Source organism: Eublepharis macularius, chromosome 9 (genome assembly GCF_028583425.1).
Source record: "Eublepharis macularius isolate TG4126 chromosome 9, MPM_Emac_v1.0, whole genome shotgun sequence".
In the NCBI taxonomy this organism is placed as follows: domain Eukaryota; kingdom Metazoa; phylum Chordata; class Lepidosauria; order Squamata; family Eublepharidae; genus Eublepharis; species Eublepharis macularius.
The window spans coordinates 80,489,138-80,501,689 of NC_072798.1; positions in this window are offsets into that span (position 1 = coordinate 80,489,138).

Sequence of the window (12,552 nt, forward strand, 5' to 3'; positions counted from 1 at the left end):
AGCCTGTAGGCTTAATGTGTCAAAGGGAACACCCACCACTCTAGCGTTCTCGGATTAAAATTAGCACATGCAGCAGTACTCCACTCTATACTCCACTGATATCAGTAGACCTGGAGTGACTCTGCATTTAGACTCTGAAAAGACACTGTGCAAGAGCATAATCATATTAAACATTTATCCTGCCCATGAATTGTACTCTTCATCTCAAACTCTGTCTTGCTTGGCTTACTTACCAAGGAAAGGTGAATGGTATCAACAAGGGCTTTTTTTTTTAGAAAATAAATTTTATTTTATTTGCAATGATATTTACAGACATAACATTACAGTTGTTATAGATTGATATAGTTGTAATAATAATAATGTAACTGCATATAAGCTATGATCTCTATATGTGTGCTTGAAGTTTCAACGTCTCATTACATGTTCTAATCAATAATTTTGCTATATGCATATATTTTCTAGGGAATTTTACTTTGTTTTATATAAGAGAATTGACATCATATGTTGAGAGTTTTCTCATTCTGTTCTCTTCTTAGATTAAGTATCTAGTGTTGGACCGAATTAAACTATTTTTATGCTGCTTATGTTTTTAAATATTTATACTGTATTCACTGTGATTTTAAATTGTGAAATGTAATGATTTTAAAGTCTATGAATGTAATCTGCCCTGAGTCTGCCAGTGTGGGGAGGGCGGAATAGAAATTGAAAATAAATAAATTAGTATTGTCCAATAAAATATATTTGATGGTTGTATATCATTTTTAGTGATATATTGAATGAAAGGTGACCATTTCTCGTAAAATCCTGTTTTCTTGATGTTTCCGGTCGATCGATGAAGTCCATCTGTAATTTTTTCTATGATGAGGTGGAACAAGGTTTTTTTTTATGGTGGCACGTTGGAATACTCTGCCCCTGAAGATCCACCTGGTATCCAGCCCCACTGTCTTTTAGGTACCATGTAAAGACAGTTTCAGTTGTTCAAGACTTTGGTGGACTTTTCTAATCGCTTTTATTTAACCAATTTTACTCAGGTTTTTTGTTTGTCATTTGTTTTATTTGACCTTGTTCTAATGGATTAGCATGCTTCTGCTACTTGTTTTGTACTATTTGGTGCTGTTTTATTGTATTTTAAGCCACTACTGTGTTTTTTACTGATTGTTTCCATTTGAATGCTGATGGCCTCAAGTAGATTTCTAGAGAGATGATTAAGGAATATCCAGATTAAATGAACGAATGAATAAAAATAATCACAATGCTTTTCTGTTAAACTGAATTGCTGTTCTAAAACTTGGTAGCATTACTGGAATCTCACTGTTCTATCTGTTTCTTCTGCATATTTATACAGGAAATGAAGACCTATTTAAAATGACCTGTTTAGCATGAAGTTAAAGAAAGAAACCCTTGGCCTCCTCACTTCTGCTGTGCAGCTGGAAAGATTCCTTTCTTGTCAGAACCAGAAGCAGGAAATTTAACTCCAGATTCAGTGACAAAGTTTGACATTGAATAAATATGCATGCATGAGAATTCGAATTTGATAAACTTTTCAAAGTTAAAAAAGCTCCTTAATGCAGTGCAACTTTGAGTGAAAACAAATGCACAACATTTGTAGCCTGGAGCAAACAGAACAATGGACAAGAATACACATAGAAACAAGCAAATTTCAGAGTGGATAATAGATTATCTCCTGAAACCTGTTGTTACAGATAGGAAATAGAATTGGTGATCATTTGTTTCTTTACAAGTACCATAGCTGGCAGCACAGAACTGTTTTAATGAATGAATACATTTTACTATTTTTTGTTCTAATGAGAAAAAACGGAGATGGTGGTTCCTTATGTTTTCCATTTCTCAAGTGTTTATAACATAACCAGGAAGCTGTGCAGGTGATGGTAGAGGATTTCAGTACATTTGCTGTTTCAGCAGAATAGAAATGCCTATGTATTGGCAAAAGAAATCAATAGAGAATAGGGTCTGTGCCCTTAAGGACAGACTTATGGGAAATGTAGTCAGATACTCCTTTCTGACTCCCTTCCTCTTGGTTGCGTGGAACATGTGAGTCTTTTATTGCCCCTTTTCCCGTCTTTATCTCACTATAAAAACATAATACTAATAACATTTGATTTATATATCGCCCTTCAGGACAACTTAATGTCCACTCAGAGTGGTTTACAAAATATGTTATTATTATTCCCACAACAATAATCACCCTGTGAGGTGAGTGGGGCTGAGAGAGCTCCTAGAAGCTAGGACTGACCGAATGTCACCCAGCTGGCTTCAAGTGGAGGAGTGGGGAATCAAACCCGATTCTCCAGATTAAAGTCCCGCGCTCTTAACCACTACACCAAACTGGCTCTCCATCCCCAATGAGGGATGGAGGAATCCATTATTTTTAGTGCAAGTCATCATGAATAGATTTGGCTAAATGAATAAAAGTATTTACTCCATTTGAACCACGTCTGCACTGATGATATGAAGTGTGAATAGAACTCATTTGAAAGCTAGAAGCTCCTAGAAGCTGTGCCTGACCCAAGGTCACCCAGCTGGCTTCAAGCGGAGGGGTGAGGAATCAAACCCGGCTCTCTAGATTAGAGTCCTGCTGCTCTTAACCACTACACCAAACTGGATAAATTTAAACCGGATCTTTGAATATCTCTGGCCCAGACAACCTGTGCCATTTTCTTTTTTTAATGCTTTTTGTCCATGTTTTTGCTTCATCATAAGCCGGTGTACTCAGACTCCTACTCAGGTCTATTCAATAGGGCTTACTCTCAGGAAAGTGTACTTAGGCTTGCAGCCTTAGTCTTCTCAGGCCATATTTTTTCCTTAGCTGAACCGAAATGAAATTATAAGCTGTTTATTGTTTATTGTTTATCATGAGGCTTCTGGCTCATCCCTACAGTGTTTGGATGCTTTGTATAACTCAATGGCATACTTCACTTTAAACAGGCTCCCCAGATTGCATCACACTACTATGTATAGAGCACATGCTTCTATCTTTATAGGATCAAAGGAAAGTTCACTGTGCTTTATAGACAAAGATAGATTTAATGGAGTTACCAAAGTAATTCCCATGTTATGTTGCTCTGATGTGCCTCTTTGAACTGAATTGGGCACTACCCCGTGGAACGTGCCCTGAGTGTACTGAAGGCTTGCTTGAAGCAGGAAAATGTGACTCATCCATTGGGTATATTGTCACCTGGAAGCAACTTGCTTTGGACTACACAGCTCAGCCAAGTTAGCTAAGGACCCTTTGTGAAAGGATCAGCCAGCTAGAGGACCAGGGGAACTGCAGCCTGCAGGGGGTCAGTTGCTGGTAGAAGGGAAAGGGTGTCCAGACAGCCTTGAGAAGCTGGGCTCAGGAGGGCAGAGCCTGCTGGAGGTGGAAAAGCTTATGGGTGACACAACCCTGAGCTTTAACAGGGCCACCAGAGATTAGCAGCAGCAACTGGGAGAGGGCAGAGCAGAAAGGCAGGTAGGCCAAGTTACTGGTGGAAACAGGTTTTAAAATCAGCAGCAAGTGGGATTTCAGGACAAACTGCAGAAGGTCTGCTATCAACCACTTCCTTGCCTTGACTGTATGAAGTCCTGCATAAATATCTGCCATCAAACTGATTGGGGAGTCCAGTATGTTCTTGGGGGAGAAGAGGGGGCCCTGACATCTGAACCCTCACCTCACCTACCAAGAGCCCAGAGCTCCAAACTACCTGGGTGCTACCCAGCCCTGACACACCTTTACAGTGCAATCCTAAGGAGAGTTAAACCCTCTAAGCCCATTGTCTACAAGGGTGTAACTGCTTAAACCAGCACTGTTAGACTACTATAAGCCCATCTGAATTTCAGAACCCAGTGGGATACTTTCCTAAGGTGCTAGTGCATAAATCACACATGGGGGCCCAACATGGTTGGTTACGAGCGGCAGGACTCTAATCTGGAGAACCGGGTTCAATTCCCCACTCCTCCGCTTGAAGCCTTGGGTCAGTCACAGCTCTCTGGAGCTCTCTCAACCCCATCCACCTCACAGAGTGATTGTTGTGGAGATAATAATAAAATACTTTGTAAATTGCTCTGAGTGGGCTTTAAGTTGTCCTGAAGGGCAGTATATAAATTGAACATTGTTGTTGTTATTACTAGGAACCAGCCTTATGTCTGGTCCAAAATTAATCATGAGTTCCTGACAGTCCTTGCACATCTCAACTGAGCTATACCAAAAGCTTTTGGAAAGGTACAAAGGAACAGGCAGAGTGGAGAGCCATAAATGGACTTTTCCCCACAAAATCCAGAGAGTCACTGAAATAGCTTTGGATGCCTGCTATAGTACCGAGCCCAAAATACAAAATGAAAAATAAGTTGCTGAATAGCAGCAATGAAGTGTTCTATCATTTGCTGTGCCACCTTTCTTCACACTGAGAAGCAAAAAGAAAATTCTTTCCCCCCAGACAAATTAGCTTTCCAAAGAAAGGTTTTGTTGTAGTTGAACATTCAGACATACAAGGGAATCCCAGACTGTTTTATGAAACAAATGCACTTCAAGAAGACTGTGCCATATCCTTTCCCTCAGATTTGGGAGTGGCTTGTCAAAGAACCAGTGTGGTGCAGTAGTCAGAGTATCAGAACCTGGGAGGCCCAGGTTCAAATCCCCACTCTTGTCGTGGAAGCTTTCTGGGTGATCCTGGGTAGAGATGGGCACGAATAGCAATACGAACTTAAAAAAGCCACGAACAGCCCAATCTGCTCTTTGCGAACAAGCTGTTCGTGAGGCCCCATTCTAAACAAACAGGTGGTCATTGCAAGCCTCATTAGTTGCTGTTGGTCAAGCCAATCTGGCACCTGTAATCAATTCCCTTGTCAACCGGAGGCAGGGACTGCCTGAACTCTGTCTGAACTCCTGCTGTTGCCCTGGAAACCCCAATCTAAGCCCAATTTAGCTTGATAGGCAGGTCTTCCTTTCAAGTGTGGAGCTCCAAATTTGTTACAAGGAAGCAAGGAGCAGGGGGGAGGGGGGTTCCCAGCTCTAGTTTTGCAGACAGTGAGGGAGAGACAGTTGCTGTTGGCATTTTGAGAGAGAGCCAGGGAGAGTGCATTGGAGCTTGAATTTTCTTTGTGTGGGGTGGAATAGGGATCTACCTCTTCAAGTTCCAGGGCTGCTGCCAGGCTCTGGACCCAGCTATTATTTATTACTGGTACCTTTCCTGCTGCCTGCTCAGGTAAGGTTTCTGGGAGTGGTGCAGTAGGGATCTACCCCTTCAGGTTCCAGGGCTGTTGCCAGGCTCTGGGGTCAAGTTATTATTTATTATTGGTACATTTCCTGCTGCCTGCTCAGGTAGGGTTTCTGGGAGTGGTGCGGTAGGGATCTTGATGGCTGGAGGAGAGCCTGCTGGCCCCCACGACCAACGAACATGTTCATGAACAGGTCATGTTTGTCAATGTTCATTGTTCGTGGATGGCAACGAACAACGAACACCATGTTCGGGGTTTTTTTCTGTTCGTGCCCATGTCTAATCCTGGGTCAGTCACACTCATTAAACCTAACCTACCTCATACAGTTGTTGTGAAGATAAAATGGAGGAGAAAAGAACAGTGGAAAAACTACTTTGGGCCTCCATTGTGGAGGAAGGCTGAGTGGGTATAAATAAAGTAAATAAATAAATACAAGGCACAATATGAATCTTCACTGTGCCATGGAAGCTCATCATGGCATTGAGCCTGTCACACACTTTTAGCCTAACCTACCTTGTCAAGATAAAATGGTTGTGAGGATCAAATGGAGGAGGGGGGAACAATGTTTGGCTTCCTATTGGGTACACTAATAAAAATGCATTTGCTAGCATACTTAGGATAGGAAACTCTCACCACTTTTTCTGTGTTTACATGGATAAAACAGATAACTGCATGAAATATGACATCCTTATACTGATTTTTCCCCCCTTTTCTGATTGTAGTATTCCATGATGAAGGCCTTGTTGTTTAAGCAGGTGCTTTATCATGTTCTTTATACAGTGGAGTAAAAGGAAATAATTTTTAAAAGTTGAAAACAACAAAATGTTGTGAAATAATGACGACTGAAACAAAAAAGAACAGCCAGCATGTTCTTGTCTGTTATCTGATACAGGACTTCTGCTGTGTGTTGCTATTTTCTTTCTGCTTTACTGAAGCAGCAAATAATAGCAACTAGCAATTTACTTATTATAAAGCATATATATAAGCCAAGTTATATTGACACTGCCTTATTTTTGAAAACCTATAAAAATTTATAAGGATCAAACCAATAATCTTCTATACACATTTAAACATGGCATTTATACAGATTACTTTAAAACCTCAAGTTTAATAGGGATTTATTTTTTTTAGTACTTTGATAAGATTAAATAAAAGACACCAGCAACTTTAAGATGCTTTTAAACTAAAATCAAAAGATTTTTTCTGTTTAATTCCCAAATGTGATAAAGTTTTCCAATGTATATTTTTCAGATATAAGCATGCTGTTACTACTTTCTATGCAAAAGAATTTATACAAAAATCTTCTCTCCAGCTATGTTTTTTAAAAACCCAAACTTTAAACCAATGCTTAAATTCTGAATGGTAATTCATAAACATTTTACTCTTCTAACAAGTCTATTGAAGTAAAAGTTAAAATGAAGCAATTCTTCAAAGCTAATAGAATGGTTGTCTTATCATTATACATGAGCTGGATTCAGTCAGCACAGTTCTACTGGTGAAAAAGGAAGGAGGGGTCCCCTTTGACCACCCAAAAATGCTACATTTGGGATCACTGGATCAGTGTGGACAAAAGCCACGTGGGATGGAAGCTCTCGCATGGAGGAGACCTGGGCAAGATGGAGCACAAAACTGACTGGATCCAATCCAATGTCTTTCATTTAAAACATGAATCACAAAAACGAATGACTGTTTTGAGGAGTGTTTTATGAATGTTTGAAGGAGATTGAGACTTGGAACAGCAGCCATGGAGGAACTAGCAAAGATCCTTAAGGATGTCTTGCTGGGGACCAAGATCAAGATAATTCATACTAGGGTATTCCCCATTACGATGTATGGATGTGAAAGTTGTCCAACAAAGAAAGCGGATTGGAAGAAAATGGATACATTCAAAATGTGGTGTTGGAGGAGAGTTTTACGGATACCACAGACTGCCACAAAAAGTGGATTCTACATCAAATCAAGCCTGAATTCTCCCTAGAAGCTAAAATGATGAAACTGAGGCTATTGTACTTTGGTCATGTCATGATGAGAAGACAAGACTCCCTGGAAAAGATAATAGTGCTAGGAAAAGTTGAAGGCAGTAGGAAAAGAGGAAGACCCAATATGAGACAGATTGACTCAGTTAATCCGTCCAGTTTGTAAGAGATGAGCATGGTCTCTAGTTTGCAAGAGATTAGCATGGCCTCCAGTTTGCAAGAGACTAGCAAGGTGTCAATGATAACACATTTTGGAGGTTGTTAATTTGTAGGATTGCCATAAATTGGAAGTGATTGACGGTACCTAATACACGTACAGAATGAATGTAGGTGATTTTGCATCCACGCAGCACATCTGCAAAAAAAACTTATTTATCTAGCACTTGATTATCCAGAATGTTCAATTAAATGGCATTGCCCAGAACACAAGCTCCTCCCCCTCAGCCACCATGCCCTGTGTCTTCAGGCACACACCTGCTGCACTCCTTCCTCTCCAGATGACCAGCTTGATGATGCCTCTGGCTGTTCCTGGGCTTCTGACAAGCTGGTGCTGTCAGCTGACGTCAGCCTTGGGTACCTCCTTCCCCTCAGCTAGTCTTGAGCTGACAGGGGCCTGATACACCGGAGGATCCCGGAAGATGGCCTGCTTGCCTGCCTGCAGGGAAGGATGGCTCTGTGGCTCAGGTAAAGGGTTCTGCCAGGCCTGTCACCCTAGCATTTCCAATGCAGTAAGGTTTGATCACTGGACTCCTCTGGCTAGGAGGCAGAGCAGAGCAATAAATTTCAGTATCCGATTCCTTTCATTAACTGGAAACTCCCATCCCATATGAGTGCCAGATGAATGATAAATACTCATGATTTACACATTTAAGTACACATCAAATTAAAGGACATAGAATGTCTCTTTAAAGGAATGGCTTTACCTATTTGGGAAAAAGAAATCCCAAAGAAAGGAGTAGCTGCATGAACAAGGTGTCTAACAGTGCACCAACTGTTACAAGGTACAATGTCTATAGTGTCTGCATGGTGTGAAAATTTAGGTCATTGGTTTTACTTACAGTGGCTGTGCTTTTGGAGGCAGAAAAGCCTTGATTCATTGGGATCAACTTTTGTTTGGTAGGTCACAGTGGCTAGCGATTCTACTGAGAGCAAGACCAACCATGCGCACAACTGGCTAGATTTATGAACTGAATTGGTTTATTAAAGCATGCAACAGCAAATAATTAACTAAAAATATATACAACTCATAATATAAAAACATATAACACCCCCCAAGGAATTATTAAAACTACAGTGTAGCCAGTTACTTCATAGGTAGAAAGCATGTCTGGTCTTCTTAAGGACAGCAAGGAGGATGGTGGCATCCATGTAAGATTGCCAACTTCCCGGTGGAGCCTTAAGATATCCCAGAATTTCAAGTGATCTCTAGACTACAGATGTCAGTTCTCCTGGAGAAAATGGCTGCTTTAGACGGTGGATTGTATGGCATTATATCCTCCCCAAACCTTGCTCTCCCCAGGCCCCACCCCCAAATCTCCAGGAATTTTCCAACCCAGATTTGGCAACACTAACTCGCAGTCATGGCTACCTTGGCTTCCACTGCAGATGGAGAGAACATAAAAACCAGTTTGGTATCTGGGGGGTGGTCTCTTTCTCTCTGAGCTTCTCCCTCCTTGAGCGGCTCTGCTCTTCCATTGACCCAATAGTTCATGTTTTAAAAATATATATATTTCTATTCCTTTCAGTGAACAGGCTAATAGTACAGTTGTATTGTCTCCTTGCTACCATCTTTCCCATGAATGTTCTGGCCACATCTTGTCCAAGCAAACTTGCTTTCCTGTATAAATGTGAAGCTTAAGCCAAACGGAGAACTTCCTAACCATTCCTATTCCATCTTCTTCCAGGCTATCTTGCGTCCTGCTTCAAGCAGCAGTTCTATTCTGATTGTTATTTTATATAAACTATTCCCCAATTTTCCAAACACTCATGCAACAGGACTCCCAAGAATGAACTTCTGAACTCTGTCCAGTTGAACCTATTGCTTGCTTCTGGAGACTTAACAGACGGTCTTCCAGTAACTGGCCTCAGTCCAGTTTGACCACAGCTCAGCAAATCTTCTCAGCCTGTAGACCTCCTTTTACAGATGGAAATTTTTCTCAGCAATAGCCTCTGAGCCCTTTTAATTCCAGAGCCAAGTTCTGGCTTTCTTATGGGCTGTAGCTTCTTGGCCGTTAAATCCAGGTATTCCCGAGTTACATCTTCATCTCTTAAATGGAAGGGGGGTTTATGCTTATGTCTGAGACACAGTACACAGCCTCTGTACACAGTATGAAGCTTTCTTACTGGAATGAGAAGTCAGAGTTGTCCAGTGCAACACTAATGTTGGTGCCACTCATCTTGTGTAGGACAACACGAGAGCCAGCATGGTGTAGTGGTTACAGTGTAGTGGTTACAGTGCTAGAGTAGGATCTGGGAGAGACAGGGTTGACTCCCTACTTCGCCATGGAAGCTTTCTGGGTGACCTTGGGCCAGTCACACAGTCACAGCCTAACCTACCTTGCAGGGTTATTGTGAGAATAAAATGGAGGAGAGGAGAATTATGTAAGCCACCTTGGTTCCCCAAGAAAGAAAGGCAGAGTATAAACAAAGTAAAAATATCGCCCTATAAGTCTGTTGTCAGTAGTGGGCAAGGTATGTGCCTCCCTGCTTTATGATAAACTTATTATCATGGATACAGAATGAAGCTATTTTGGGATGAGAGCAAGCTGGATTCTGTAGAGGCATTAGTGCAGTTGATCATTGTCATACTTTGCAGTTTTTTGTAGATAAATGTACCAACTCAAAGAATGACATACTGGCTGTGTCCTTTATGGACCTCAGTACTGTAATGGGAGCCCTGGCTAATCCACCCACAACAGAGTGCTGTTGCTAGTTTAACCAGGTATGTTTTTCTGTGCAAGACAGCTCTAGTTGTATGTCCCTTCTCTCTGCAGCAGCAGCAGCAGCATCCCTAGTGGGGCAGAGGACTTCCTTCCCTCTTGGTTTGTCTAGGTTGTCCTGCATCTGTATGTAAGTACTGAGCAAACCCCAAGACTTCTGAGGCTCCAGTACATGGTCCCAAATAATAATCTGATTACACTGGTCTCAGAAACCCTGTGCCGTGTTTCGGGATGATCAAGCTGATCTTAATGTTTTATATTTTGATTATCTAGGCCAGGATTCAGAGGACTGCATTCCGAGTGCTGCTTGCACACAGAGGATTTTGAGCCTTCCCACTTCTGGTAGCAGGCATGAGAGTCTATTGCCTCTATCAAAAAAGTCAATATACCCACTAGTTTTGATCGGGGCTCTCGCTACTGAGCTTTTATTATAGTGCTGTCTATATAAAAGTGAAAGAGGATCCAGTTTTGCAGTAACATTCACTTTGGAAATCCAAATAAAATGTGGAAAACAGAGAATGCAGAAGTTGGCATGTTCTCGTATATACAATTATAAAATTATCCTAAATCGTAGTTCAAGATTTATTTGTGCAAACAGAAAAAAAAAGACTCCCATTTGACATTTTGTTTAGAGTATCCACCGGTGTTACTGAAGGGTAGTAATATGTTGCAGAATTACAGCCATTGTGATGTGATGTGATATGTTCCCCTGGAGGTCGCTTCGATCAGCTAATAAGCAGTTGTTGATGGCCCCTGACCCCAGAGAGGCCCGTCTGGCCTCTACCAGAGTCAGGGCCTTTTCAGTCCTGGCTCCAACCTGGTGGAATTCTCTGTCTGAGGAGACTAGGTCCCGGCAGGATTTGTTATCTTTCTGCTGGGCCTGCAAGATGGAGATGTTCTGCCAGGCATTTGGTGGGGGCTAGGCTGTCCTCTTGCAGGCCATACCACTGAAGACCATCCACCACCCGTGCAGGAGCTCATAAAGTGTGATGCAGGTCATTATGTAAGAGCCAAGCCCTGCGCCTAAAATGCTGAATTTTAATATTTATACCCGCCATTTGAGAAATTTTATTGCACATGGAATAATGTTTTAAATGTTTATTTATAATGTTTTTATTGTTTTAAATTGTATGTTATAAATTGTATGTTGTTACACTGCCCTGAACCCGTCCGACGAGGAGGGCGGTCTAGAAATGTAATAATAAATAAAAATAAATACATTGTGGCTCTCTTCCTAATAATTTGCTGTTGACCACATTGGACACTATCCAACACAGAGTCAAGCATCTTAGGCCCCTCGGAAATCAATAAGCTTAAGCTTGCAAAACTCTGCATTGTATCGTGGCTCTCAAATGTAGATTCAAAGTGATAAAGTGATGAATTAGTTGTATTCATAACAACTGATTGTGAACTAGGAAAAAAGATCCGTTGAGTGGCAGTCTCTGAGCAGGTACTTCTTACATTTTGTCTACACAAAGCCATTTGAGCACTATCATGATAATTTAATTTTCCTCTTCCCTTTATGTTCCAGAATGATAGCTCAAGACAGTATCCCACAGTTCCCTCCTGGAAACTAAATATTATGCTTTCAAAAGGAAGGCATTCTTCAGTCAAGTTCAACTAAAGAATCTCACAAGGGAACTGCTTCTGTTGTCCAATGCATTTATGAGCCAGAATCAGTAAATAAAGAAAGCAAACCGCATCTGTCCTGTAACTTTAGAGGTCACCAAGAAATTCCAACAGCCGTAAGTCATCAGTCTAATGGAATTTCATATTTCCTTCATTCAGAGCTTTTTGTCACATTGGCCAGCATCTGACACCGGAATGTCCAATATGTAGACAGTCTCTTAAAAAGTATTGCAATGTATGTTTTTCACTCTGATGTCTTTGGCATGTACGTATAATGTATACTGTAAAGACAGCGGGGAGGGGGTTAACTCTGGTTTTATTATGAAATATACTCTTGCAGTATATCTGTGGGCAATATGCATGGAAGAACTTGTGGGGGTGATTAAGAGACTTTATTACACTTCCGAGAATGTAAGTCAGTGTCTGGTACTGAACAAAGTGAGTGGACTTGTACAAGAAAGACCTTGGTTGAATCCTTATGCAGGCAGGAAGTTCATTGGCTGACTTGGAGTAAATCACTGTTTCTTATAGCCTCTTTGGGGGTTGCCAACATTGGATGGCAAAAATTACAAGCCCTCCTGAGAACAGCTGGAGAGTGGAAACAAGCAGGCTGAATTTGGTGGGCAAGAGTGGAGCCTAGAATAATCTAGATGCTAAGAAGCAGAATAGAATCTGGAGGGTCAACTATATAGCTAGGGAAGAATTTGGCAATCAGAGCTGGGCTTGTAGTTTATGGGAAGAACCTGGGAGGAATCTGAAGCTCTTCCACCCCAACACATACTTGGGCAGTT